Source organism: Malaclemys terrapin, chromosome 4, assembly GCF_027887155.1.
Source record: "Malaclemys terrapin pileata isolate rMalTer1 chromosome 4, rMalTer1.hap1, whole genome shotgun sequence".
NCBI classification, from domain to species: Eukaryota; Metazoa; Chordata; order Testudines; family Emydidae; genus Malaclemys; species Malaclemys terrapin.
The window spans coordinates 19,504,124-19,530,538 of NC_071508.1; the positions used below are offsets into that span (position 1 = coordinate 19,504,124).

At 50.7% G+C, this 26,415-nt stretch overlaps 1 protein-coding gene across 2 annotated transcripts in view; it reads left to right on the top strand.

Annotated features, from left to right (window-relative positions):
* GRM4 (glutamate metabotropic receptor 4) overlaps positions 1 to 26,415 on the top strand; it is a 217,030-nt gene that overhangs the window by 82,729 nt on the left and 107,886 nt on the right. The gene's annotated exons all lie outside the window — the stretch shown is intronic.

Below are 26,415 nucleotides of genomic sequence, written 5' to 3' on the forward strand. Positions count from 1 at the left end.
CAAATGGCAGCTGGATTCTATCCCAGCAGGGTGGCTTTGCTGTCCTGTGGCTCAGGCCTGTTCCCCCCAGTGCGGTAGCCCTTTCTTAGAGATCTGCCTCCAATACGGAGTCTGAGGGTGTGTCTACACTGCAATTAGACACGCCTGGCTGGCCTGTGCCAGCTTGGGCTCATGGGGGCTACGGCCAAGGGACTGTTTAACTGCAGTTTAGACAGTGCAGCCTGAGCTCTGGGACCCTCCCACCTTGCAGGGTCCTAGAGCCTGGGCTGCCTGAGCCTGAATGTCTACACAGCAATTAACCAGCTCCTTAGCCTGAGCCCCACAAGTCTGAGTCAGTCAGCACAGGGCACTTGCGGGTTTTTAATTGCAGTATAGACATACCTGAGCAAGTGGCATTTGTTATTGATAGATTTTAAGGCCAGAAAGAAGGAACCATTAGATCATCCTGTCTGATCTCCTGCATAGTGCAGAGCAGAGAATTTCACCCAGTTACTCCTGTACTGAGCCAGGATGGATGTTTGACTAACGCATACCTCCCGGACAAGACTCCAGTCTTGATCTGAAGACTTCAAGAGATGGCAGATCCACCACTGCCCTTGGTAATTAGTTCCAATGATTAATCATCGTCAGTGTTAAAAATTAGTGCTTTATTTCTAATTTGAATTTGTCTGGCATTAACTTATAAAATCATAGAACGTCAGGGTTGGAAGGGACCTCAGGAGGTCATCTAGTCCAACCCCCTGCTCAAAGCAGGATCAATCCCCAACAAAATCAGCTTCTAGCCATCGGTTCTTGTGCCTTTCTCTGCTAGGTTAAAGAGCCCTATAGTACCTGTTACTTTCTCCCCAGGAACGTACTTGTACACGGTAACCAAGTCGTCGCTCAGTCTCCTTTTTGACAAACTGAACCGTTTGAGCTCGTTACGTCTCACTGTAAAGCATATTTTTGTTTCTAGCCCTCCAGTTGTTTTTGTGGTTTTTCTCTGCAAACTCTCTCCAGTTTGTCAATAACCTGTTAAAAATGTGCACACCAGAACTATATGCAGCATTCCAGTATTGGCCTCACTAGTGCCATATCCAGAGCTAAAATCGCCTCCTCGCTACCGCTCAACATTCCCCTGTTTACACGTCTGAGGCTCACATTAGACCCGGGGTTCTCAAACTGGGGGTTGGGACCCCTCAGGAGTTGCAAGGTTATTACATGGGGAGTCACAAGCTATCAGCCTCCACCCTAACCCTGCTTCACCTCCAGCATTTATAATGGTGTTAAATATATTTAAAAGTATTTTTAATTTATAAGGGGGGGATCTCATTCAGAGGCTTGCTATGTGAAAGGGGTCACCTGTACAAAACTTTGAGGACCACTGCATTAGACCTTTTAGCCACCGCATTCTCTGGGCGCGCATGTTGAGTTGCTTGCCCACTTTGACCCCTGCTTTCCAGGATACACCCCCATGCTGGAAGTGTGGCCTGCATTCCTTGTTCCTAGATGTATGACCTTGCATTTGGCTGTGTTAAAATGTAGTTTGTTTTCTACCTGATGACCCGAGTTGTGGGAGCGACAGTTTCCTCTTGGTGGTTCCCTCCTTTCTCTGGGGCTGGGTTCTGACAGGGTTCTCAAGGTCTATAAAAATGTTCTTAAGGGGTGAATTTCAATGGGAGTTGCAGGTGCTCAGCACCTTGGAAAGGTGGGTCAGAGGGGTTTCTCTACTCAGGGCAGACCCTGGCAGGATTAGTGGGCATATTCGAAAGGCTTTGTTCGGAGAGACTTCACAAGGTGGTGCTGGGTAATTGCTCTTTTGCCCTTAAGGAGACACTATTGCAAGAATCTGCAGAGTTCCAGAAGCTGAACCTGGTTTTGTCTGTTAGGGTTGAGAGACGACTGGCATGTCACTGGGGCAAGCTGCAGCTCTACTTAGGGTGGACTGAAGCTAAATGTAGCTCCAACAGATTGACTTGCAAGGACCCTGTGCTGTTCTTGGTGGGAGCTGGGGCTGCTGGAGAAGGGCAGGGAGAGGGAAATTCTGCTGGATAAGAACGTTGCTGGAAGTTCCTCCTTGAGGATTATGGCATCAGACCATGAGGCCTGGATTTGGTCCTCCCTAAGGACTTGATCTGAAGTCAGCAGAAAGACTCCCGTAGATTTCAACAGCTTTTAGATAAGGCCTCAAATCTGGCATTTTTCTAGTTGAGGCACTAAATTGCCTATGGATTCCCAATCAACCTAGAGCCAGGAGGAACCCAAGGTTACAGTTCTGCTTCACCTTGGAGGTTGTGTGTTCAGTCCCTCACCTGCCTCCTCCATCCATCAGCTTCATCCTCTGCCACAGAGAGGTCTATACATCTTTTCAGCACCACTTGTCCTTGCTGCATCATGCTGCCACAGCCAGAAGAGCTGTCTGCTCCAACGCAAATTCAGCACCGCAAGGGGATGGCTCTGAGGAAAGGTGTACCAGATTTCAAGGGGCTTCTGAGGCTGGGATAGGGGCTGAGGGAACCCAGGTCTGCATCCAGGTCATAACTGCCTATGAAAGGTTTCTTTTACCTTCTTCTGAAGCAGTTATTACTATCCACCATTGGAGACCAGATACTGGACACGCCAACGGCTAGACGGACCGTGGGTCCGATACAATATGGCAAGTCGTCTATTTTCATTGCTGTCCCCATGGAAGGGCTCTGGAATGAGGGGGATATTTAAGGGGCCAAATTATTTGCCTCCCCTGGGTTCTTTGCTTTGTTCCAGAGATCAAGCAGGTCACATGACCCCACAATGACTTTGCTCCCACTAAGCAACAAGTTTGACCTGATGTGAGTGCCCACGTGATAAGCTGAAATATCATAGTGATTAGACCTGGTGAGCCAGCTGCATGAGGGGTGAAGTTCACTCCTGTGCAGAGGGACTGTTTCTCTGAGCCCTGGGATGTAAGTAATGCCTAGGCCTCATGCCTGCCTCCCCGGCTTCGGGGGAGTTTCACCTTAGTTGCAGATGCCACTCCACTGAATGTTCTGCCCAATCACTCAATAGGGAATCCAGCCAGATGTTGAGGGTTGGTGTGGGGTAGACTTGAGGCTGTTTTAAGAGATGATGTGATGGGAACCACAGAAGTGAGAGTCTCTTTCCTGAGCAACCCAGCTGCAAAGCTGTTTCTATTAGTCTCATTTCCCCATTGGGGGAATGAGAGACAGAGCGAGAAAGTGACTGGCTTAACGTCAAAAAGTGAGCCAATGACACAGTCAGAATAAGAACCCAGGAATCCTGACTCCCCCTTTGGCTTCCCAATACAATGATTATAATGACTTAGAGTCATCCTCCAAATCTAGCGTGGCTGTGGTTTAAGACAAATGAATTTGTGATAATTGCAGGTAACTGGACAGTTAACTATCTGACTTAGCAATTACAGTGTAAATTAATGTACTTGGAGTCTAGACACATATGTATTAACCAAAGACCGAGCGCCATAATTCGTTTATACAGTTAACCTTATGGTTATGTGAATTAGTGTTAATTTGGTTATCAGAGAGCCTAATTACACTGTAATTACAGTATAACTGCAGTGTAATTAGTCACTGTATTATCAGAAGTAACCCTGCTCCCCTGCTGTAGCTACTGGAACACATTTATTTACGGAGCAATAGAACGCTACCCTACATTACAGGCCAGGCTGTGTCACTCACCACAGTGAGCAGTGCTGCTGGAGTATTTACAATCTGGCCTACAGCTACTGGTGGAATAATATGGCTGTATACAAGATACATATACCTCAAAGGGCATCAGTTGGGGGAGGGATAGCTCAGTGGTTTGAGCATTGGCCTGCTAAACCCAGGGTTATGAGTTCAATCCTCAAGGGGGCCACTTAGGGATCTGGGGCAAAATCAGTACTTGGTCCTGCTAGTGAAGGCAGGGGGCTGGACTTGATGACTCTTCGGGGTCCCTTCCAGTTTTATGAGATAGGTATATCTTCATATAACAGTGCTTGGGTCATCAAGGAATGTGCGATCATCTCTGATGCATCTCTGTTTCGTTTTATTTGAGTACACGTTTTCAGAAGGACTGAACACCCGCAGCTGGGTTGAGATATTCAGGAGAGCGCCACATGTTGGGTGCAAGTGCAGCTCTGCCCAGAAGTGTCCCTTGAAAATCTGGCCCTTATTTAGGGGCGTAAATGGGAGCTGAGCTCTTCTGAAAAACCCGGCCCTTGGACCTTCTAGGTAGGATTGGGATTTTCAAAAGGATTCAGTGTTGGTCCAGCTCTGGAAGCTAATGATTCAGAAACTCCCATTGACTTCAATGGGGGCAGAGTCAGGCAGATTTTCAAGAGTGCAACGTGTGCCCAACGTGCTGAGCATCTACAAAGAAAATAGGTTGGGCCTGATTCTTCTTTCTCTTATACTGGTGTAAATATGGAGTGGCCCCATTGAAGCCAGTGGAGTTACAGTGGTGTCAAGCCAGATTCAGTGAATGAAGAATATATAAAAATATACATAGGGGCCAGGTTTTTCTTTACTCTAAGGCCCCTTTGCACCACTCTGGTAGTATAAAGGGGCATGTAATGTATTCCGATGTCAAAGCCCCTTTATGCTGCCGGAGCGGTGTGAATGAGACTCTGGCAGTTTGTCAAGCCACAAAGTTTACCTGAAATCAGCTTGCATCAGTATATTACGCCTCAGTCACCAGCCAGCTTGCTTTCCTTGGAATAATCAAAGCGAGGCAATGCTGCCTTTTCCTGGCATCTTTCTCAGCGAAATATTTAAAATTAAAGTCCCAAATTTCTTAGTGTGCCTTTATACTTCCTCTGCATGTGTGCGGGCCTGCCATCTCCTCCATAACACAGCTGTGCTTCAATTCTTTATGCCCGTCCTGAGTCTTTGGAGTACATTCGTATTTTCATAATGTGATAATGTTCATTATTGTAGTTACCAGTAAGCATTCAAGCTGTTTTCTTTCTGGTGCATTATCAACTTGACCTGCCATTACAGTATTTACCAAAGTTTCGGATTAATGCTGTTGCATGTACATTGCTGCCTCAGGGCATAAACCTACTAACGAGCTGAAAAGAAGCTTCCCTTGGGGGCAGACTGTCCCATCACTGAAGGGTTTTTTGCACCCACCTCTGATGCAGATGGTACTAGCCATTGTCAGAGACAGGGCATTAGACCAGATGGACCATGGGTGCAAGACAAGGATAAGATAAACTTTGACCCAGGGCTGGCCATTAAAAAGTCAATATTTACCAGTAGTTACCAGCAGTAGTACAGTTGATTTCCTATATTGAGAAAGCAGCATTGGTATATGTGTAGATAGATGAGTATTGAGAGAGCACCATCTATTGCCATGTAAGTATAGGGTAATTTGTGGTGTTTGTAAGTCTGTAGGTTCAATAAAATTGTTGTGCATTTCCGACTGTCTTGTGTGCACCTTTTAACAGCTGCCACTTTATCCTAGTGCATCTCGAGTGCTTTACAAAGGCAGCTGCTATTTCTGATTTTGCAGGCTGGTACTAAGACACAGGGGTGTGTAAAGGTATCCACCTAAGGCTGCTTGGGAAATTAATGGCAGAGCCATGGACAGTGGGTGAAGTTTCCCCCGAGGGAGGCTAGTTTCCCATTCCGCCTCTTCTGCCCATGGCCCTGCCCACACTCCACCTCTGCTCTGCCCCATGCCCCGCCTCCTTGGTTCCCTCCCCCTCTCCCCATGTCCCTCCTTTCTTCCCCCCCCTCTCCTGCAAGGCTCCCACTGCCCGCAGGGACACAGCAGGTGGGGAAGGGGGGGTGTCTCGTGGGGAGGTGGGGTGGAGGAGGATTGATGCGGGGAGTGGTGGGGAGCTCTGGAGGAGGGAGGTGGAGTGGAGGACAGGAGGGACTCACCAGGCAGCGGTGGGGGCCTCGGGGAAGGAACAGAGCAGGGACGGAAAGAGGCGGAGCGCAGGCAGGGCCACCACGGCCCAGGCATCCGGCATCCTGGGGGATTGGTCCTGCTTTGAGCAGGGGGTTGGACTAGATGACCTCCTGAGGTCCCTTCCAATCCTGATATTCTATGATTCTATGATCCTCCCTGGTCTGTTATAGGCAGTGTGTATGGGCAGACCCAGAAGTTGGGATGCCTTCCCAGCCCCCTCTTCTAGTCATATCCAAGTCTGTCTCTGATCCCAGAATAGTTGACGCTGCTTCAAACACTCTGGGCTGGGAAAGGACAAAGCCTGCTTGCAATACCATAGGATATGCAAACATGCTCGCTCTTTGGCCTCTTCTCGCTCCATCACCAAACACATTGAGATGAAATATTAGCTTTATATTTATGTAATTTAACCGGTGTGCAACACATGTTATGCAATGCTTCATAATGTGCAGCTCTCTATTTTGTGAAGAGGGTAATATTTCGAGCCAAATGCAAGATTCCTTAGTCATCTGTCTGAATCAATTTCATATTGTCATTTTTCTCTCTCTGTCCTGTTTTATCCTTCACTGGGTTTTCTATATTTTTCCTCAAGAGGCCAATATATATTTATGATGCATTTGTTCATTACTATGTGATATTCATGTCTGTCTATTTCCAGTTGAGCTGGGTTCATTACTTGTGCTCGGTGCCTCGGCATGTCACGTAAAAGAAGTGACTCAGCTAGCAAGAATGTAAAGAAGGTTTGGATAATATTAAATGGAGGTTTCAGCCGCTCTAACGTCTTAGGGTATAAACGAGATAGGAGAGTGGTTGCAGGTCAGACTTGTGCATGCAAATTGGGAGATTGCTAATCCGTCACTTCCACAAACAACCAGTGTGACGATGCATGCAAAGGTGTTGCAGGATCATTTGTTTCACTTTTCAACATGTGGTTGCCCACCTGATGTAAAGATCGAGTACTTAAATTGTCATTGCTGGAAAAGGTGACGATATAAAAATGACTTCTCCTTATTATTGGTATTATGGTAGCTCAACCAAGATCAGGGCACCATTGTGCTAGACACCGTACATACACTTAGTAAGAGACAGCGCCTGCCCCAAACAGCTTACAGTCTAAATAGACAAAGGGTGTGAGGGGAAAAAAGATATGAAGAGGAAGGGAAGTGACTATAAAGTGGATAGAAAGCTGGCTAGATTGTCGGGCTCAACGGGTAGTGATCAACGGCTCGATGTCTAGTTGGCAGCCGGTATCAAGCAGAGTGCCCCAGGGGTCGGTCCTGGGGCCAGTTTTGTTCAACATCTTTATTAATGATCTGGATGATGGGATGGATTGCACCCTCAGCAAGTTCGCAGATGACACTAAGCTGGGGGGAGAGGTAGATATGCTGGAGGGTGGGGATAGAGTCCAGAGTGACCAGACAAATTGGAGGATTGGGCCAAAAGAAATCTGATGAGGTTCAGCAAGGACAAGTGCAGAGTCCTGCACTTAGGATGGAAGAATCCCATGCACAGCTGGGGACTGACTGGCTATGCAGCAGTTCTGCAGAAAAGAACTCGGGAATTATAGGTTTCAGAGTAGCAGCCGTGTTAGTCTGTATCCGCAAAAAGAAGAACAGGAGTACTTGTGGCACCTTAGAGACTAACAAATTTATTAGAGCATAAGCTTTCGTGGACTACAGCATCCGAAGAAGTGGGCTGTAGTCCACGAAAGCTTATGCTCTAATAAATTTGTTAGTCTCTAAGGTGCCACAAGTACTCCTGTTCTTCTTTTTTCGGGAATTATAGTGGATGAGAAGCTGGATATGAGTCAGCAGTGTGCCCTTGTTGCCAAGAAGGCCAACGGCATTTTGGGCTGTATTAGCAGGAGCATTGCCAGCAGATTGAGGGAAGTGATTCCCCATTCCTCTATTCAGCACTGGTGAGGCCACGCCTGGTGTATTGTGTCCAGTTTTGGTCCCCCCACTACAGAAGGGATGTGGACAAATTGGAGAGAATCCAGCGGAGGACAATGAAAATGATTAGGAGACTGGGGCACATGACTTACGAGGAGAGGCTGAGGGAACTAGGCTTATTTAGATTGCAGAGGAGAAGAGTGAGGGGGGATTTGATAGCAGCCTTCAACTGCTTGAAGGGGGGGTCCAAAGAGGATGACTTGAGCTAGGCTGTTCTCAGTGGTGGCAGATGACAGAACAAGGAGCAATGGTCTCAAGTTGCAGTGGGGAAGGTCTAGGCTAGATATTAGGAAACACTATTTCACTAGGTGGGTGGTGAAGCGCTGGGATGGGTTACCTTGGGAGGTGGTGGAATCTCCTTCATTAGAGGTTTTTAAGGCCCGACTTGACAAAGCCCTGGCTGGGATGTTTAGTTGGTGTTAGTCCTGCTTTGAGCAGGGGATTGGACTAGATGACCTCCTGAGGTCTCTTCCAATCCTAATATTCTATGATTTGCACAAGGATGCTCAGCTGATCAGGAGCTGGGATGAGAAACCTGGTCTCAGAAGTGCCAGTCTAGTGCCCTACCCACTAGATCATGCGGCCTTGCCTTGATCTTTATCACAGCAACAATCAGTGCAATCTGAAGGGGAGGTTTCTCTGTTTTTCCACATGAAGCTTCTTCAATCCACAATTCCTAGTTCTGTAACTTGCGCCTAGATGTTCTAATGAGAAGTTCATTGGAAATGCGTCTGTAGATAATCAAGAATGGCATCTAAGACAAAAAGAACACAGGGATCTTCAGATCACAGGCTGAATTTGTGGCACTGGCAGTTAGCAATATAATCTTCAGACTCGTAAACTAAGTGAATTAGATCTGGGAATCATTGGATGGGTCTAAATCCATTCCCTTTCAATGGCTCTCTTTTTCAGTGTCTCTTTTCAGAGTGTAATTACCAAAGTGAGCAAATACTGGAAACATATTTCCCATGCATATTCATTTAGATTTTCAAATGAACCCCATATTCACAGCCCTGTGGCATTTATTCCCTAAAAATGCTTGTGCAATCTGGCTCTTAACAGCATGAATGCTTGGTGGAAAGGGAATGTGCGGGAATGATCATTTAACTGACGGGGAAACTGAGGCACACAGCAGAGAGTGACTTTGCTCAAGGTCAAGTAACCAGTTCATGTGGCTCCCAACCCAGTGTCTTATCCATTAGACCACACTGCTGCCTCTACTTTTATTAAAACCAACCTATTTTCCTTGCATAAGACCATTTGTTGCAACATTGTTCAGAGAATGCACTTAAGGAGGGCTGCTCAGGTACCATGGTGATGGGTGGCAGTACAAAACCAGAAGGTGAGTAGGAGCAAAACAAAACACCCCCCAACTTTCCTTTGTGTTCTAATTACACTCTGTTGGATTTCAGAGCGGCTTGGAGTAATTCATGGCATTGATGGCAACTCAGGAATTCATTATCAAGTTGACTTTTAAGGGTGCTTTTGTTTTGCAGTGCACAGCTGTGAAATCTCCATCTATCTAATCACAAATGTATGGAGGTTTGCTTCGGCAGATAAGTCTTGTTGAGATTAAAATAAAACAAAACTTCCACGCACTTGACCTTGGTAAACAGCCTTGTGCCAGGGTTACAGGAGGCAAATACAAATAACTGCAATTATAGATCAGGCAGATAGGACAGCTGGGATGAATGGAGAAGAGGAACAATCACCTGGAGCAATGCACATGGTGCTCTCCTTTTGTCAGCCCAACTTTTTCTGGCCCACCAGCAAAGAAGGTAGGAATTGGAGTGCACAACCTGATGGCGAAAGAAGGGTGTCGTTAGCAGTATTGCCAAGAAGGCTAACGGCATTTTGGGCTGTATAAGTAGGAGCATTGCCAGCAGATCGAGGAACGTGATCGTTCCCCTTTATTCGACATTGGTGAGGCCTTGTCTGGAGTACTGTGTCCAGTTTTGGGCCCCACACTACAAGAAGGATGTGGAAAAATTGGAAAGAGTCCAGCAGAGGGCAACAAAAATGATTAGGGGGCTGGAGCACATGACTTATGAGGAGAGGCTGAGGGAACTGGGATTGTTTAGTCTCCAGAAGAGAAGAATGAGGGGGGATTTGATAGCAGCCTTCAACTACCTGAAGGGGGGTTCCAAAGAGGATGGAGCTTGGCTGTTCTCAGTGGTGGCAGATGACCGAACAAGGAGCAATGGTCTCAAGTTGCAGTGAGGGAGGTCCAGGTTGGATATTAGGAAACACTATTTCACTAGGAGGGTGGTGAAGCACTGGAATGCATTACCTAGGGAGGTGGTGGAGTCTCCTTCCTTGGAGGTTTTTAAGGCCCGGCTTGACAAAGCCTTGGCTGGGATGATTTAGTTGGGCATTGGTCCTGCTTTGAGCAGGGGGTTGGACTAGATGACCTCTTGAGGTCCCTTCCAACCCAGATATTCTATGATTCTATGCATGGTGGGGGGGGAGCAGCTGGCTCCCTTTCCTCTCCAAGGATTGCTGTTCTTGTGCTGCCAGCGCTCAATTACTGAGTCTCGTTGGAAGACGGTTTGCTGGAGGAGCTGCTGCTGTCCAGCTGAATTCAGCACCCTGGACAGAGCTGTAATTACGCTGTTGCCGGTGCCTGATCCACACCCTGGTAGAAAGGCGCCTGCTGATGTCATTGGGCTTTGGAGCAGACTCCCAGGTGAGCTGAGGGTGCTCCAGGATTGGGCCCATAAATCTGTCTGTTGGAGGCTAGGCAACCTACGCACTGTGCAGTGGAGGCCATCTCAGCCACATGTGGGACTTGAAGCGGGTTGGGAGCTGACCAGGTCAATTAGAGACCTTAATATCCCACTTTAGGGATGTCCCATTTTCAGGGCCTGGAAGAACACCATCTGGGGTTGGTACCGTGCTCCCTCACTCATTGCCAGCTTGGCCTGGGGTTTGCTGCTCCCTCTGTCTCTCCCTCTCCCAACACTGCCACGGCAGAGCGCCCTGATGGGCGAAATGCTTAGCGAGATATATGAGGACTGTGGAGCATCTTAACCTCTCCGGTGTTTGTCCTGTGGCCTCTGTCCTGCTGCCGCCTCACCCATAAATTAGCGCCAGCTCTTGCTGGAATGCGGCGTCTGCTTGTTCCTGTTAATGGCTCTGTGTGGAAAAGGCGACTTCCCCTGGGGCTTGTATAACAGGCTGATAGGAAATTACCATAATATGCCCACGTGGGAGCTTCTGGAGAGAGGGAGGATGCTGCATATTGATCACCCTCAGCCTGTTAATACAGTAGAGTCAGTGGGCAAAAATCCTTATTTACTTTGGTCCTGATCCAAAGCCCACTGATGTCCAGGGAAAGACTCCCATGGACTTCAGTGGACTTGGAATCAGTCCCTTTGCAACCAAGGAGCTTTGAGCAGCTGCGCCTCCCATCACTGTCTTTGCTCCCGTTGACTTCAATGAGACCTTGCCTGAGCATGAGCCTTGGGATTTGGCTCTAGTATTAACACAAAGGCCTAATTGCTTTATCCAGTGGATCTGCGCTGGCGGGGGATGACCCTGTATTACTTACATGGTTCCAGTGGGCTAGCCCAGCGTGGACTGGGCCTTGGAGAGACCCTTCATGGGGTGGGTGCTACTCCAGTGGTTCCAAAGTCCTAGTGCGGAAGCCAGAGTGGGGTCTTTGCAGGGTGTTATGTGGCCTTCCAGAAATCACATTCATTCAGGGAGAATATTACCTACACTTCTAGTGCCATTTGTCCGAGGACCCTGACGCTTGGCAGTATGTTTGAATGGTGCCCCTGCCAACAACCTGCTCCAAGCAGCCCTGATGGGAGGGAGCATTGTCCAATGTGAATAGACGGGCAATCAGACATCAGGACTCCTGGGTTCCATTAACCGTTTCCTTGCTGTGTTGGGAGCTACCGATGCTGCGCACTCCTGAAAATCTGGCCCTTATTTAGGTTCCTACATGGGAGCTGAGCTCTACTGAAAATCTGGGCCCAGTTGTGGGGGGCCGAGCCCTTGAAAAACTGGCCCTATGTGTTTATTGGGCTCACTGTCCCTACCTGTAAAACAAGGTAATACTTTTCTAATGCAAGGAGTTGGGGTTTATGAAGCTCGATGAATGACGGTGATAGCGTGCTTGGAGAGGTGTGGATGGAAGATACTGGTGAAGGGCTTGAATCCCTTGATCTTTCACAGCAGAGAAATCTCTCAATTACCTCATTGTTGTGTTCAGAGGCAACTGTCCTCCTGCCTTGGTTCTGGAGGGGGTGGGAGCCTTCAGCTCACCATCTCAGGGAGCAACTGTCCTCTTCCCTTGCCCCCTGGTTTCATCTATCCCTCTCGCAATGTGTACGCTGCACACGTAGGCATACCTGAGATAGCTTTGACCTAACCAGGACTTTTCCTGCCTCTTTGCTCTGAGGCTCAGAGGCCCCATTTGCAGAGTAAACTTCAGTCAGGGCAGAAGTTCCACTGGCAGCACCTGTCTCTCCCCCCAACCCCCTCATTCCTGGAGTCGGCAAGCAGGGCAGTGCCTCTTGCTCAGGCTCCGTGACCATGCTGTCCAACGGAGAGGATGGCAGGACATGCCAAGCCGTCAGCCCCTTTCTCTCTGTCTGCAAAAGGAGCGTGCTGCTTCTCTTTGTGTTCTCTCAAAAGCCAGGCCAGAGGGCGCTGGCAGATAAAGGTTATGCGGAGAGGCAGTGGATCCAACGTGCTCACTCGGAGAAGGGCGCTCAGCAAAGGTCGCTCGGCTGAAAGGGGAAGATTATGTTTGCCGAGCGTGGCTGGCGGAATGGAGTCTCCGCTGAGCATCCTTTGCACAAGACGCTTTATCTTACAGGTGCCAGCTGGGTGATTTATGGCCCAGCGGGCGGGGAAGCTGCCTCAATGCAGCTCATTTGGCCCTGGTTTTGGGTGGTGCTTAGAAAAGTCACATTCAAGGACACCAGGTTGCGGGGCTGTCCATCAGCATGAGCGGAGTAGGGCAGGGACATGGCTGGCTTGCAAGCTGGCCCCATCTCAGTCAGTAGACTAGAGAGTGAGGCAGCCTGGCGCTCCATCTTCCTCTCCATCAGTAGGACCAGAGCAAGAAGCAATAGGGAGAAAATGAGCAAAGTCACCAAAACGAGCAGGTCAGGTGGCTAAACGGGGGCGAGGGGGGGATGGGGGAAGAGGGGAGGATTAGGGATAAGACAGAAGCTGTGGAGCCAGAAAGCTAAGAGACCAAGTAGAGAACAGGAAGAGACTCAGGGGAGTCCAGGAGGGGCTGAGGGGTGAGAGCAAAGCCCGGGGGATGGGGGCTGAAGAGTGTTGGAACTTGAGGAGGGAGACAGACAGCCACCCTCAGGCAGGAGGGGCTGTGCCCAGCTGGAGGCTGGGGTGGAAGATGGTTTTTGTGTTTGTTTTGGACTTGGCGACCCCAGAAGGGGTGGACTTGAACAACCTAGTCACAGGGCTGAGCCACATCAGCAACCAAACCAGGCTGGAAGTTCTGGAGAGCCAACCGGAGTGAGGGGAAACTGAGGCACCAGCTAGCCCGAAGCCACATCGGGTCGGTGGTGTCACACCAGCTCTCCACATCACCAGTCAGTTTAGCAAATCTTGGCCGTGTGCGTAGACCCAGTATAAGGGTATCCAGTCATTACCCTAGGAAAGTGTATATGTGCAGGTACAGAATACAGACTTTTTTGCTATTCTGATTGTTATTACTGTATTTAAAGCGTGGTAGGACCCATGGTGTGTGGTATTTCTCATTAATAGATATTACAGCAGCTCCTACCGCTCTCCAACACTTTTCTGTGCCTGACTCATTCATTCATTTCTGTTATAAATGACCTTGCTCTACTCTCGGGAGCTGTTTGGTCTCTTTTCTCTTGTTGAGATTTGGGGGGCGGGGAGGAGAAAGGGAGTGGGAGGACATAAGTGGCCTTGAGATGGGGACCTGTGTGAAATACACTGCTTTACTCAGGCTAGCACAGCCAAGGTTTCACTGTGTCACCTGGTTATAGCAACTGGGGGACATGCAACTGCCTAGTTAGACCAGCGCTGGTGACTAATATTGCAAAATATTTTTATTACAGGAGCACAAATGGTCGGAGCCCCATTGTGCTTGGTACAACAGACACCCAGTGAGAGGCAAAACTGCTTCAAAGAGCTTAAAACAAAGTTAAGATAGAAGAAAGGGAAGGTTTTTAATCCCCATTTTACAGAAGGGAAGCTGAGGTACAGAGTGATGCCGAGGTCACATAGGGAGTCTGAGCCCCACACTGGTGTCATAGATACCAGGCCATCCTTCCTCTTGGGTGGGTATCTGGAGGCCAGCCATAGGGTTGGCGTGGTACTCTTTCCTTCAGACTTCATTTCCCCCCTTTGGCTGCTTGTGAAAATAGCTCTGCCAGGCAAGAGAGGCTGTTGCTGTGTGAGCTTCCTCTGCACTGCTCAGCCAGTGCACCTGAATCGGGACCTGCAACCCTGCCCCCCTATTCATGCAATTCCAGGCCCCTGCATGCAGTCCTGCCAGTGCACTTCAATCGCGGACTGAAATTCCTTCTGCATACTGTCCAGCCCTGGGCCTCACTTGAGAGAATGCCGCTTGTCCTGTGGCCTGTCAAGAGAGGGGAATCGCCACTGGGTGGAATAGGTGGACACTTGTCACTCACTAAAGCCATTTCCAAGTTCCATCCTAAGCCAGCTTTGCTGAAAGATCTCCTAGATTAGTTCGCGAACGTCCCTTTTCTTGCTAAGTTCTCCCTAATGCCTCTCTCTCCTGCAGGACACTTGCTTTGAACTAGCATGTGATCAGCTTTTAAAAGACTGTTTTAAACGCCATTCAGACAGAAATAGGCCCTAAGATGTAGGGCAGCCCATTCAGGAAAATAAAGCGTACGGAACAGTTATAAAACCAGGGCAGTGTTAGTAAAATGCTGACTTTGCCACCTGTCACAGAGACACATGAGAAGCACTGGAGTTGGATAGTTGTAGTCAGATTGGGGAAGGGAATGGTCAGGACAGTACCACTGGCTCTCTGTGGATCGTTGGGCAATTTACTTATCCCTCTGTGCCTCAGTTTCCCCATTTGTGGCACAGGGTGGAGCTGACCTGAGGATGGCAATTCTGTTCTGCAGCAACTCCCGAGGGTTTGAAAGCTCTTTCCGTTCCACATGGGAATGAAACTGAGCCTTTTGGATGCTGTTGGGAAGACGGAATTGCATTGAAGTAAGAGGTGGCGTAGTGTTAGAGACAGTGTCCCCAGCTGGTGGGTAGAGGGGTAATTCAGCATAGGCCAAGGATGTGGGAGACCTAGCTTCAAGGCCATGCTTGGCCTGAATCCAAGCAGAGTTTTCCTTCCTAGATCACTCTGATTTGGTCAGAGCAGGGACTTGAACCTGGGTTTTCCACATCCCAGGGCAGGATCCCAACTACACAGCTAACAGGGTGCCTGAGAGAGGGGACTCTCTCCCCTTCCCCAGACCCAAAAAATCATTTGGATAAAGTCTGCATTGAAGCCAAAATGTTCTGGTTTCAGCAAAATTTCATTGTGTCAAAAACATTCCACCCAACTCTAGCCCAGGGACCTTCCCTCCGAGGAGTTGTAAGGTTTAATGTATTAATATGTGTGAAGTGCTTTGAGATCCTCTGATGGACGGGGCTAGGTGGTGGAGGTGGCACAGTGGTTTCAGTACTGCTCCGTGCTCCTTCATCATCCTCATTCCCAGGTCATAGTATGTCTCTGATAAGGGAAGTTATCAGTACCACTGGCAGAGATCTGCAAATCGCCTCCACTGTGCAGGTCCGGTGCTTTAAATGGCATAGATCTTTCCCGTTAACTCAGCTGCTTAGTGTCATGCCTTAAAATAATTCTTTCTTGTGTTAGAGGTAGAAAAAGATGAGGGTCAAGGAGGTACCACTAGAGCTGGCTGAGGCTGGTGCATTGGACTTAGTTTGGAGGAATCCAGGGGAGTGTTTGGCTTCAAATCCAGATGCATTAAAATCCCACAGTTTATGAAATATGGTAGTATCTAGGGGTCCACCAAGAGTGGGGCCCCTTTTGTTAGGTGGTGTATGATCAGAGAGTGATAGTCCGGGCTCTGAAGAATTAGCAATCCAAATATAAGCTGTTTTGTAGAGTGTTCAGACACAATAGAGCCAGGAAACAGATCCCCTTCAGGTTTTGGTTCTGACCCCGATCCAAAAAAAAAAAAAAAAAAAAGATTGAAGAAGGATCTGGGGGCTTTGAATCGGAATGTTTTATGATTTCGGCTGGGGATTGAATTTAATGTTTTTGACCCATCTTTAGATATAAAATATGCAACTTGCATAAATACCTCTGAACAAATGGATCATGCAAGAGTGATGGTCACACTAGCTCATGCGTCCCTAAACAGACACAGGAAGAAAGAAATAGAACCTTAGCGTAGGCTGGCTTTTGGGTGTCCAGGCTGAGACCTGCCAACCCATGTCACCTAGTTACTAATAAACTGGTGCCCCCCATCACAGAACCCCCCATCCCAGCTGGCACTAATTGGCTCTGTGTTGCTAATACCAGAGCACAGAGAATGAATATCCTTGTTGTCCAGGTAGTCAGTCCCTTGAGAATAAACTTGAGGTACACTGGAAGAGCAGCATGTGGGAAGATGTGACTGCTACCACCTGTGATCCATCTCATTGGTCTCCGACCCTTCTCAGCAGCTTTTGGAAATTCAGATGTATTACTTCCATTTTACATGATTGTGTTACGGTAGCATATAGACGCTCCGACCAAGAGCAGGACCCACTGGGCCAAGCTTTGCATAAAACACCCCACAAAAGACAGCTCCTGCCACAGAGAGCTTACAATTGAAACAAACAAGGCAGACAAAAGCAGAGAGGAAGAAAGCAGCATTATCCCCATTTTACAGGCAGGGAACAGAGCCACAGAGAGGTGGTTGTTATACTGGTGCTTCCTAGAGAACAACTGAGAATGGCCCTGTGGTGCTAGGTGCTGTACAAACACAGGGTAGCGCACGGTCCCTGCCCTGAGGAGCTGACGCTCTGAGTAGACAAGACATGCAGGGATTGGATAGATACGTTGAGTGAAGGATTTGGAGGCAGCAAGTGACTTGCTAGTGGAACGTGAGGCGGGGATCAGCTACGTGGAACGACAAGGGCGGTGTTACCCGCTCTCACGATCTTTATCGTGAGGGTTGAAGGTTAACGTTGTCAGATCACCCCCGGGAGGTGAGAGTGGGCTCCTCATTCTCTGGGCAGCTCAACCCTGTGGTCTGGTTCTGGGGAATGGGGTTCAGTCCTCCAGCTGTGCCTTCTAGAGAGGCTGGCCCCTTTCAAGTGATATACAGAAGCCCGCATCAAAGGAAAATACTCCTTTGTGCAAGGGAGAAGGAAGCGAGGTCTCAGGCCTGGCAGGAAGTCTCAGTCCCTGCTCCTCAGTGCAAGTCAAAGTCAGGGATTGATCCTTGGGGTCTTTCAACAAAGCAAACCAGCCCGGCTCGTCTTCTGCCTGAGAGGGCTTGGGCCGGTGGCATTGTAAGGCAGGGGTCAGTTAGTGCCACAAGGACCCCAGCTGGGAAGTTCTGAACCTGGGCTCTGTTTGCCACATCTGCTGCCCTGAGTTCCTCCTTTGAAGGGCAAATCTCACAGATGCAGCAGGCTGGGGCTGATTGCAGACACAGGATGTTCTTTAACCTTGCCTGGCTGCTGCTGGTGATGGTGGGGTCATCTGCCGCACCACGGTGATTCTCGCAATATTTGCTGTTTTTCTTAAAGCCTCAGCTCCTGGAGTCATGTGTTTAGGGGAGAATTTCAGCTTTCATGGGGGGAGGGGAGTTAAAAGGTTGGAAACGTGAACCACTTGTGCTCTAAAGACTCAGACGCCGGATGGCAAAGAGAGAGAGAACCCAATATTTTAGTAACTTTTTAAAAGAAAAATCTCATCATTATTTGCAGCCTGACCGGTGATTTTTTTGAACTCATGGGGTTGGCGAGACTGGAGTGGAGCAGGGTGAGGGGGACATATCAGAGGAGGGTCCGTGGATCTGGTGAAGTTGCCTTGGAGGGTCTAAGACAGAAGCAGGGATTGAATTCAGGGCTCCTGGGTAGTGCTTAGTCACAAGACCATCCTTCCTCTCAAGTCAAAATCTGTGTGAAATCTGAATGTCGCACGTGAGTCCCATCTCGCCGGGCTGGCGTGTTAAACTCAGGTTAGCCTTTGAGTTGCATGCCACCTGCCATCCCCAGGCTTTCCGCTGAGGGGTTTTATGTTTCTGTCGCCTCCTTTTTATTTTTTGCAAATTCATTAATTACTGATTTAGCTGAGCGACGCAGGCAGTTGAAAAGCAGGCGAAATTGCCCAGATTCACAACGTCTGATGAGATTTCAAGACACGAAAAGAGCAGCAATTGAACGGGTTCCAGAGGGAGGGAGACATAAGATGCCAGCGATCTGTCTGTAACCAGTGATGAGAGGGAGGGCAGGCAGGAGGGAGAGGCACGCGGGTAGCTCAGCATGGCTGTAGTGCACCTAATAGTTAGCCTTATTTCCCCAGTTCTGTCACTCTTCCCCTCCTTGCCCTACTGAACCTGTGTTGCTGCATTTTCCCATGCAAAAAGGCACTAATGGAAGGTTCACTCTGGGTATGTCTACACTGCGTTGCAAACCTGGGTCTGTGGGACCCGGGCTTGTGGACTTATTGTTTCCAAGCATCCACGCTGCATTGTATACCTGGGTTTACAATTGCTGGATCTGGGTTTCACAGCCGTACTACAGTGTCCATCCTGGACTAGGCAGACCTTCTGACTCACATCTGCAGCTTCACCTGCAAAATGACGGTGATGGGCCCTGAGTCTCAGCAGGACTTGGGCTCTGACCCACCCCCAGCAGGGTGTCAGGACCCGCGTCCTGACTGCCGGCTGACCCACGTCTGACTGATTTATGTGTGGATGGATGCGGGTCTTCAGCTCAAACCTGAGTTAGCGATGGGGTTTAGTGTACAATGTAGACATACCCTCAGGAGCTACATTGGGAGAGACATTTAAGGCCTGATTCTGTCCCCCTTAGGGTGTGTCCACATTAGGAAGAAAGGTGGTATCTTACCACGTGTTAGCTGGTGAAGACAAGGCAGTTTGTAGTTTCCTCACGTTAGCAGGTCAAAGTAAAGCTGGGGGCGGGGGGAGGGGAGGAATAGGGTTTACCTGGGCCTACTAACACATGTTAACACTACAACTCCCTTGTCCTCACTGAGTTGTCATCGCCTGATAGCCAACACATGGTGAGAACACACTTTCTTTCCTAGGGATGCTGACTACCCCACTCATCCCATGGGACTCACTAGGCTGACTCGTATGTTAGTGCTACTCCCTCCCGGCGGTATGGGGTGCGTAGCTGTACAGCTTTAAAGACCACCTTTTTGCAGAATATGAGCAATGAGCAGGAGGTTGGGTTGCTGGTAGCCCTGGTGGCATGGAGCTGGAGATCTGCCAGGCAGCCAGACCCACCCTCAAAAGTCCAGGCTTGCAGATGTTTGCAGATCCCGTTTCCTGGATCATCTGTGCTGACCTGCTAAGTGGGCAGCCTCTTGGAAAACCCCTGCAAGCGACCCCCACATGTGCAGTGCTGACCACCGGAAAGGGTCTTGTCGGGGGGCTGAAGGAGCTGGGATTTCAGGACTTCTCCATTTGTTTCAATTTGGAGAATGAGTGGGATGCACAAGCTCTGGTGTGTCACGAGACCCTGAGCAGCTGTTGAGAACCAGCAGTGGGGTCAATGGGATCAACTCCAAAATCCTTACTGGGGTTTTTCCACACAGGCCCGACTCCCAGTGAAAGCCTGATCTTTCCCCACTAGAATCAACCCCAACCAGGAAACTGCTGAAACAGTCAAAGTTAGGGCTACCCTGCCATTTCCAGTATGGCTGGCACCCCTGATATAATTCCCTCTGGTTCTGATTGTCCAGGAGTCCCACTCACTTGAGATGCTGAGATGGGCAGCGAGTTGGAACTGGGGGAGCCATTTGGCAAATTCCCAATGTTGTATGGAAATCTACTCCCAATGCAGGTCATGGGGTAGTTCCTTGTACTCCTCTTGGTCTGTATCCATCTTCTCGGACACTTGGATTGTCCATTCTTTGGGGCAGGGACTGTCTTTGTTCTGTGTTTGTCCAGTGCCTAGCTCAGTGGGGTCCTGGTCCATGACTGGGGCTTGGAGAGGCTAGTGCAATACACATGATAAATAACCGTAATAAGAAAGCAGTGGCTGAAAGTCATTCCCATCCAGTGGCCGTTTGGGGGCCTATGCTTGTCCGAATCCTTGTGGAGGGATGCCTGCATTGCCCAAACCAATGCCACTTTAGTCCCCTTGCTGGGGGTCTCGGTTTTGAATGGGCCATGGAGACTGACTCACAGCTAGAGATGGTTCCCCAGGAACCATTTGTAGACAAGCATATATGGACACTGCCAATATTGTGCCTGTAACTCTAATCCTATGATGCTTTTGGTTTTCTATGCCCTGTGCATTTCTAAGGATGATCCCTGGGTGCAGAGTCCAGCAGCCATTGTGTTAGCGGAGTGGGTTGCAGTATGTTCGGGTGTGTCTTCACTGCATTAGGTCCAGTTATAACTCGAGTTTTGCCCCTAACCCCGTCCGCACACAAAAGTCTCTAGCTTGAGGTAAGTGGTGGTTTAGGCTTAAGCTAGCTAAGGTAAGGTCATGGACCTCAAATGCTGCCGAGCCAGTAATGCAGTTGGGATACAGCAGTTTGAGTTACCACAACTCATCAGCTGCTAATCCAGTCATAGAATCATAGAATATCAGGGTTGGAAGGGACCTCAGGAGGTCATCTACTCCAACCCCCTGCTCAAAGCAGGACCAATCCCCAACAGGACCAATCTGATCACCCTCTGCTAATGAAATCACTAGCCACAGGGCTGGCTTTAGGCCGATTCACCCGATTCCCCGGCGGCGGTCCGCTCCGGGGTCTTCGGTGGCCCTGCTCCCCTGGCCAGAGCGTCGGCTGGAGCGCAACAAGCCCTGCGGCCCCGCTCTCCCGGCTGGAGCTCCGGCTGGAGTGCAACAGCTCCCTGGCCCCGTGACCCTGGCTGGAGCGCCGTGGCCCCATGACCCCAGCCGGAGCGCGGCGGCCCCACGGTCCCCTTTCCCTGGCCAGCAATCTGAAGTGCGGCCGAAGACTGGGAGCGCCGCCCGGTGAGTACAAGTCCCAGGAATCGGGCCCCGCACTTGCTATCGCCGGCCTTGACTAGCCAGATCACTCCAGCTTGTTTCGCAGGCTGGGTACTCTCTCTCCGCTCTCAGGGTATGTCTATACTTTAGATGCTACAGTGGCCCAGCTGCAGCTCTTGAGTGTGGACGCTCACTACAGCGGCAGGAGAACCACCTCCTCGAGGGGGCGGTAGCTGAGAGACAGTGGAGGGATGCTGATGTCAATGTTCAGGGTAGCGCAGCCCTCGCTCTAGCTAGGCTGGCATGAGTGGAATAACTTGAGTGTGGTAAGCCGAGTGAAAGCGCTGTCTCCCCAGCAAATGCTATGGGCTAGCCTGCGGCCTGCCTCTACTACAGGGCCAGGGCCGGCTTCAGGCACCGGCCGAGCAAGCTGGTGCTTGGGGCGGCAGCTTGTAGGAGGCAGCATTCCGCCCAATCCTAGGGCGGCACGGCCACTTTTTGTTGTTGTTGTTGTTCCACTCTGGCCGCCCTGTAGGGGGCAGCGGCGTGGAGGACAGGAGGGCCCTGCAGCAAGCCCGGTAGGGCAGCCAGCGGAGTGGTGCGGAGCCCTCCCGGCAGGGGGCATGGCGGGAGGGGCCACGTGGCAGCGCCCCGCTGAAGCCCTGGCCACCCCCTTCTCTCTCTCTCCCCCCGGTCCCTCCCCCTCCTCCCGCTAGCCGGGGCACACCTGCAGGGCAGGGAGTCCCCCTGCACCCTGGCTCCGGCCGCGCTGCAGGCTTTTTTTTTTTTTTTTTTGCTTGGGGTGGCCAGAAAGCCAGAGCCGGCCCTGTACAGGGCTAAGTCGACTTAACTGTGGAAGCGTCTTCACTTAAATTTGGCGCCCGCTGATGTAAGTGCCTCTCTATAGCACCCTATTCCCCCCGCCCCCCGAGCAGCGTAGAGTCACGGTGCACATAATTAGGTCGCCGCAGTATCAGGGGAGACGCTGTGTTGCTTACGTTGACTGTTGCTGGCTTTCGGGTGCTGTCCCACGATGCCCCACGCTGACAATACAGTCGACATCAGCGCTTCTGGTGAGAACACGCCCCACCCACACAAGGAGCCAAGTGGGCACGCACAAGCTATTTGATAACTGCTGTGGCTGTGTGCTGACGTAAGTAGGTTGATGTAATTTTGTAGCCTAGGTGTGGCCTGTCTGCACTTGGTGGAAGACAGTGCAGCCTGCCCATTGCACCACCAGCTCCGGTTTTGCCATCTCTCGCGTGCTCGTCCATCTGGCTTTGCAGGGAAGTGAGTTGGCTGGCGGGGTGCCTCTGCTGCAGCAGCCGGCGTTCAATCCGGGTATCGCTCTCATTGGGGCTTGGAGGGAAGAAAGGAGGGATCAGAGCAGTGCTTAACGTAGGGCTTGAGCAGCTCATTGATTGTCCATTTGGTTTGTCTCCCGCTCTGCTCTGAGCGGGACAGAGGAAGCACGTTTGCCAGGCAGTGGCAGAAGCTGCCACCGCTGGGTTCTCCCTTCGTGTCCATCACTGGGTCCGTAGCCTGATCTGTTGCAGAACTGTTCCCAGCCGCCTGCGGCTGTGTCCAGCTGTCCTCCAGCAGGAGAAAACAGGGCCCTGTCCTGAAGTCCTTACCTGGAGCTGGATTGCGGAGTTGACACACAGCCCTGCGGGGGGTGTTGTGGAGTTCCTCTGCCCCTTGGGGAGCACCGGGAGAGATTGCATCCAGGAGACGCTGCACACAGGGGCAATGCACATGGGCTGTGCCATCCATTCAGCAGCGAGCTGGTGCTACTTTGCAGGTCGGAGTGGTGAAGCAGGGTAGGGCGATAGCCTCCTCTGCTCCTCCCCCCCAATTCCCTTGTCCTTTGGGGCGATTTGTTCCCTGGATGGTGCAGTCCTTGCTCATGGGGACGGCTATCGTGATGAGCTCTTGCATGAGCCATGCAAGGAGTGGGAGGCTGTGTGGGCACCGGGGCTATTCACAGTCTGGCCCTCGTCTTTACTTCTGCAAAACTCAATAACGTGGAAAGATGAAGGGCTTGATTCTGCGAGCCCTGTTTGTATCTGACTCACCGGGGTGAGTAACCCCACTGCATTCAGTGGGACTGCATCCCTCTGTAAGGCTGGCAGTGAGATTCAGCACTCAGCTCTCTTCTCTCCGCTCCCCCCCAGCTAATTCTGTAGGAATAATGTGGGAGAAGGTAAGTGGTCAGCAAAGGGCATTGCTGATTTGTCTACAGGAGGAATGTGGGTAGGGAAGAAGCGTAGCTCCCAGAAGACTAAGTTGAGGGCTAATGATTAGCTTAGTTGGTGTCTAGCCCCCAGGTTCCCTCTGTGGCCTGGACAGGCTCTGGATATCCGGTATGGTGTAGATGGGGAGTGTGAGTCAGGAGACAAGCCCTTGTGATGCTGTTTCTGGTCTGGCAGCAAGGAAGCCATGTGAACCTCAAGCTTGGTTTGCCAGACATCTCCAGCCGAGCAGTGCAGGCCCCACGAGGTCCAGTTTGTTCAGCAAGGACACCTGAGCTTCTGGTGTCTTTTCTGAACATCCCAGCCTCCCCCAGGCTGTCACCCTGTTTCAACTTTCCATGGCTGCTGTGAGATCCGGTCCTGCCTGGGCGAGGTTAGGAAGGAGGAGACTCCAATACAGGCTTTGTCTAGGCCAGGATTTCTGCCACAGGCCCTGCTGCACTGGAGCAAAGCCCTAGCCTCAATATGGTTTATGTTGGTGCCCCGTGACTTGCAGCTGGAATCCCAGTGTGAATAACACTGGAGTGGCTCCCTTCCCGGACCCTACGTTCTTTGTGCATTTGCAATTCCAGAACTGCCCCCGTCCTGCAGTTCTTGCTGTCAGGCAAACTCCTGCTGACTCCAGCGGGAACCTGGCTGGTGTAAGGGCAGCAGGATTTGTCGCTGGTGCCGTCTTCTCTAATGAGTTGGTTCCTGGAGGCTTTGAGGTGACATGAGTGATGAATCCCGGGGCAGGGAAGCGTGAGCCTCGACTTGCCAATTAAAAGACTCCGGGCTTCAAAATCTAATTTAAATGGACCCATTTAGGAAGCGAGGGAAGGAGGTGCAGGGAGTGGAGGGGGAGGGGGAGGGAGCCCGAGACAGGGCAGGGAGCACAGGTGCTGGGGAAAGGAGATTAAATCCACAGTATTAGCTCCCGTTTGATTTGCGCTACCTGATTAATGTGATGTGATGGTGCCAAGGGAGAAACCGGATGTTCCCATTGGCAGCTCCGGCCTGTGGGCCCATGGCTGGGCCCCAGCACTCAGAGTGACGCAACAGACCACTGGCCAGGACTGTAAATAACCTGTAAATAACACACCTAGCTACACCCCGCTCCCCGTATCACTTCCTGGCTGAATTTCCTCCCATGCATATTTGGGGACCTGTCTCTGGAGAATCCCCACCCCCCACGCTTGTTCCCATCTGTTTGTGCTCCCAGCCTGCAGTGCTACCTTCCCTGGCCAAGGAGGGCTGGGGACAGCCACCTTGACTGCCTCCCCTAGCTCTGCCAGCAGGGGCACCAGAGAGCAATAGGAGATGCACCCCTTTCTCCCAGGGTCGTTCACAGGAATAAATGTCCCAGCCACCGGTTTAGGCAGCACACTGGGGTTGAGCTGGGGATCTCTAGAGAGATAACCATGGGCCTGCATAGCTGGCGCTAAAGAGCCAGCTGCTGCTGTTGGGGGCTGTAACACATTTGCATCCACTGTGGCTCAGGCATTGAGGGAGACCCGTGGGTTTACGCAGTCAGTTTGCAGGCACTCCGGCTGCTTACAGTGGGGTTGAATTTGGTCCCCATTTGACTGTCCTGAGGATTGCTGAGGTGCATCCATCCTATTGGTCTGGGTTGCTTCTGTTCCTATTTATTCCCTAACTCCGTCTCCCAGGTTCAGCTGTCTGCAATTGGGCCCACACATGTACCGGCTGCAGCTCGGAGATGATGTAAGCATTCCGGGCACTGGCTGTCCCGCCCTGACCGAAAGAAATCTGCTTTTGATCCCGGGGGGTGTTTTCCCAGAGCAGGGGGCAATTAACCTCCTTACCTTGCTCCGCGCTCAAATAGCAAATGAAATCTTCCATCTGCCTAACTTTCCTTCTAGCCTGAAAAACAGTGAATCAAGAAAGAACAAAAGCAAAGTCCTCACAAGAAAGCGCATGCTGTTCTGAGACCGTCTGCATGGTGGTCAGTGTACAATGCTCTCCTGCCTCTGCAGATGGCAGAGGACTTAGTGTCTTTAAAGGTTCAGCACACAGAAAAACAAGAGCATAACCGTTCTATGCTGATGTCCTGGGCAAAATAATCCAGGCTGGTTCCTGGTTACATGCCCTAAGCTGTGCAGTAGGTTTGCTGTGCGCAGTTATGTTCCAACCCAGATGTGCCAGCAGTGCAGGGTTGGATGGGCTCACCTGCCAAGCCACTCCAGTGCCCCCTCCCAAAATTGCTTGCGTACACACATGCACATGTGCATGGATGCCCACAAAATGGCTTATCGGTCGCCGCTCTGTGGATCAGGAAGCCTCTTACAAAGCGCTGCCACAACCTGGCTATGTGCAGCCAGCCGGAAAAGCTAAATTGCCCCCTGCTAGGCACAGCTATGTGGGACAAAAACAAATGGCTGGTCCCCCTGGGTCCTTTCCTGCAGTGAAAGCTTAGTGCAGGCTTTAGGGTATGCTCCCCTGCCAGCCCCCTAGTACCAATCCAATTGAATTTCTGCCCCCTCCCTCCCATGTCCCCCTGACATGGTGGCCTCCCCAGGCTGTTTGATTGCACGGCCTTCTGCGGGGTTCCTCACGGCAGGGAGCCTGGACAAACCCTTCCCTGATTGATGGTGTCTGTTAGAGACAGCAAAAGCTTATTATCCACCTGCAATCAAGAGGGCACTTCAGTGGTGAACTTCTCCAAGCAGCCGCGGCTCCCACAGAGCCCATAATGCTGAAGATTAAACCCTGACCTGTGTTTGACAACACACATTAACCCCACTTTAATGAGGAGAATCCCTGGAGCCCTGGCTCGCAGAGTCTTTAGTGGCACAGCAGAGAGCCCCATCTTAATGGCTGGGGGAGAAAATTACAGGAGCCACCTTCCCAAGCACAGACAAGCCTCAGATTTCTATACCTCTGCACTCTGAGCTGGGAGACTCTCAGTGCTGGGGAGGTGTCACTTTGTCACCCTCGTGCGAGGGTTGACAGCCCCAGCCCCCAGGTGCAGGGAAGTGTCACACTCCAGTGTGCTTGTGCAAGGGATGACAGCCCCAGGTGCAGGGAAGTGTCACACTCTGGTGTGCTCGTGTGAGGGTTGACAGCCCCAGCCGCTAAGCATGGTAGAATTCACTTGCCAGCACACTCGTGCCTGGGTTCATCCCCCGGCGTCTTGAACCTGCACACCATTGCACGAC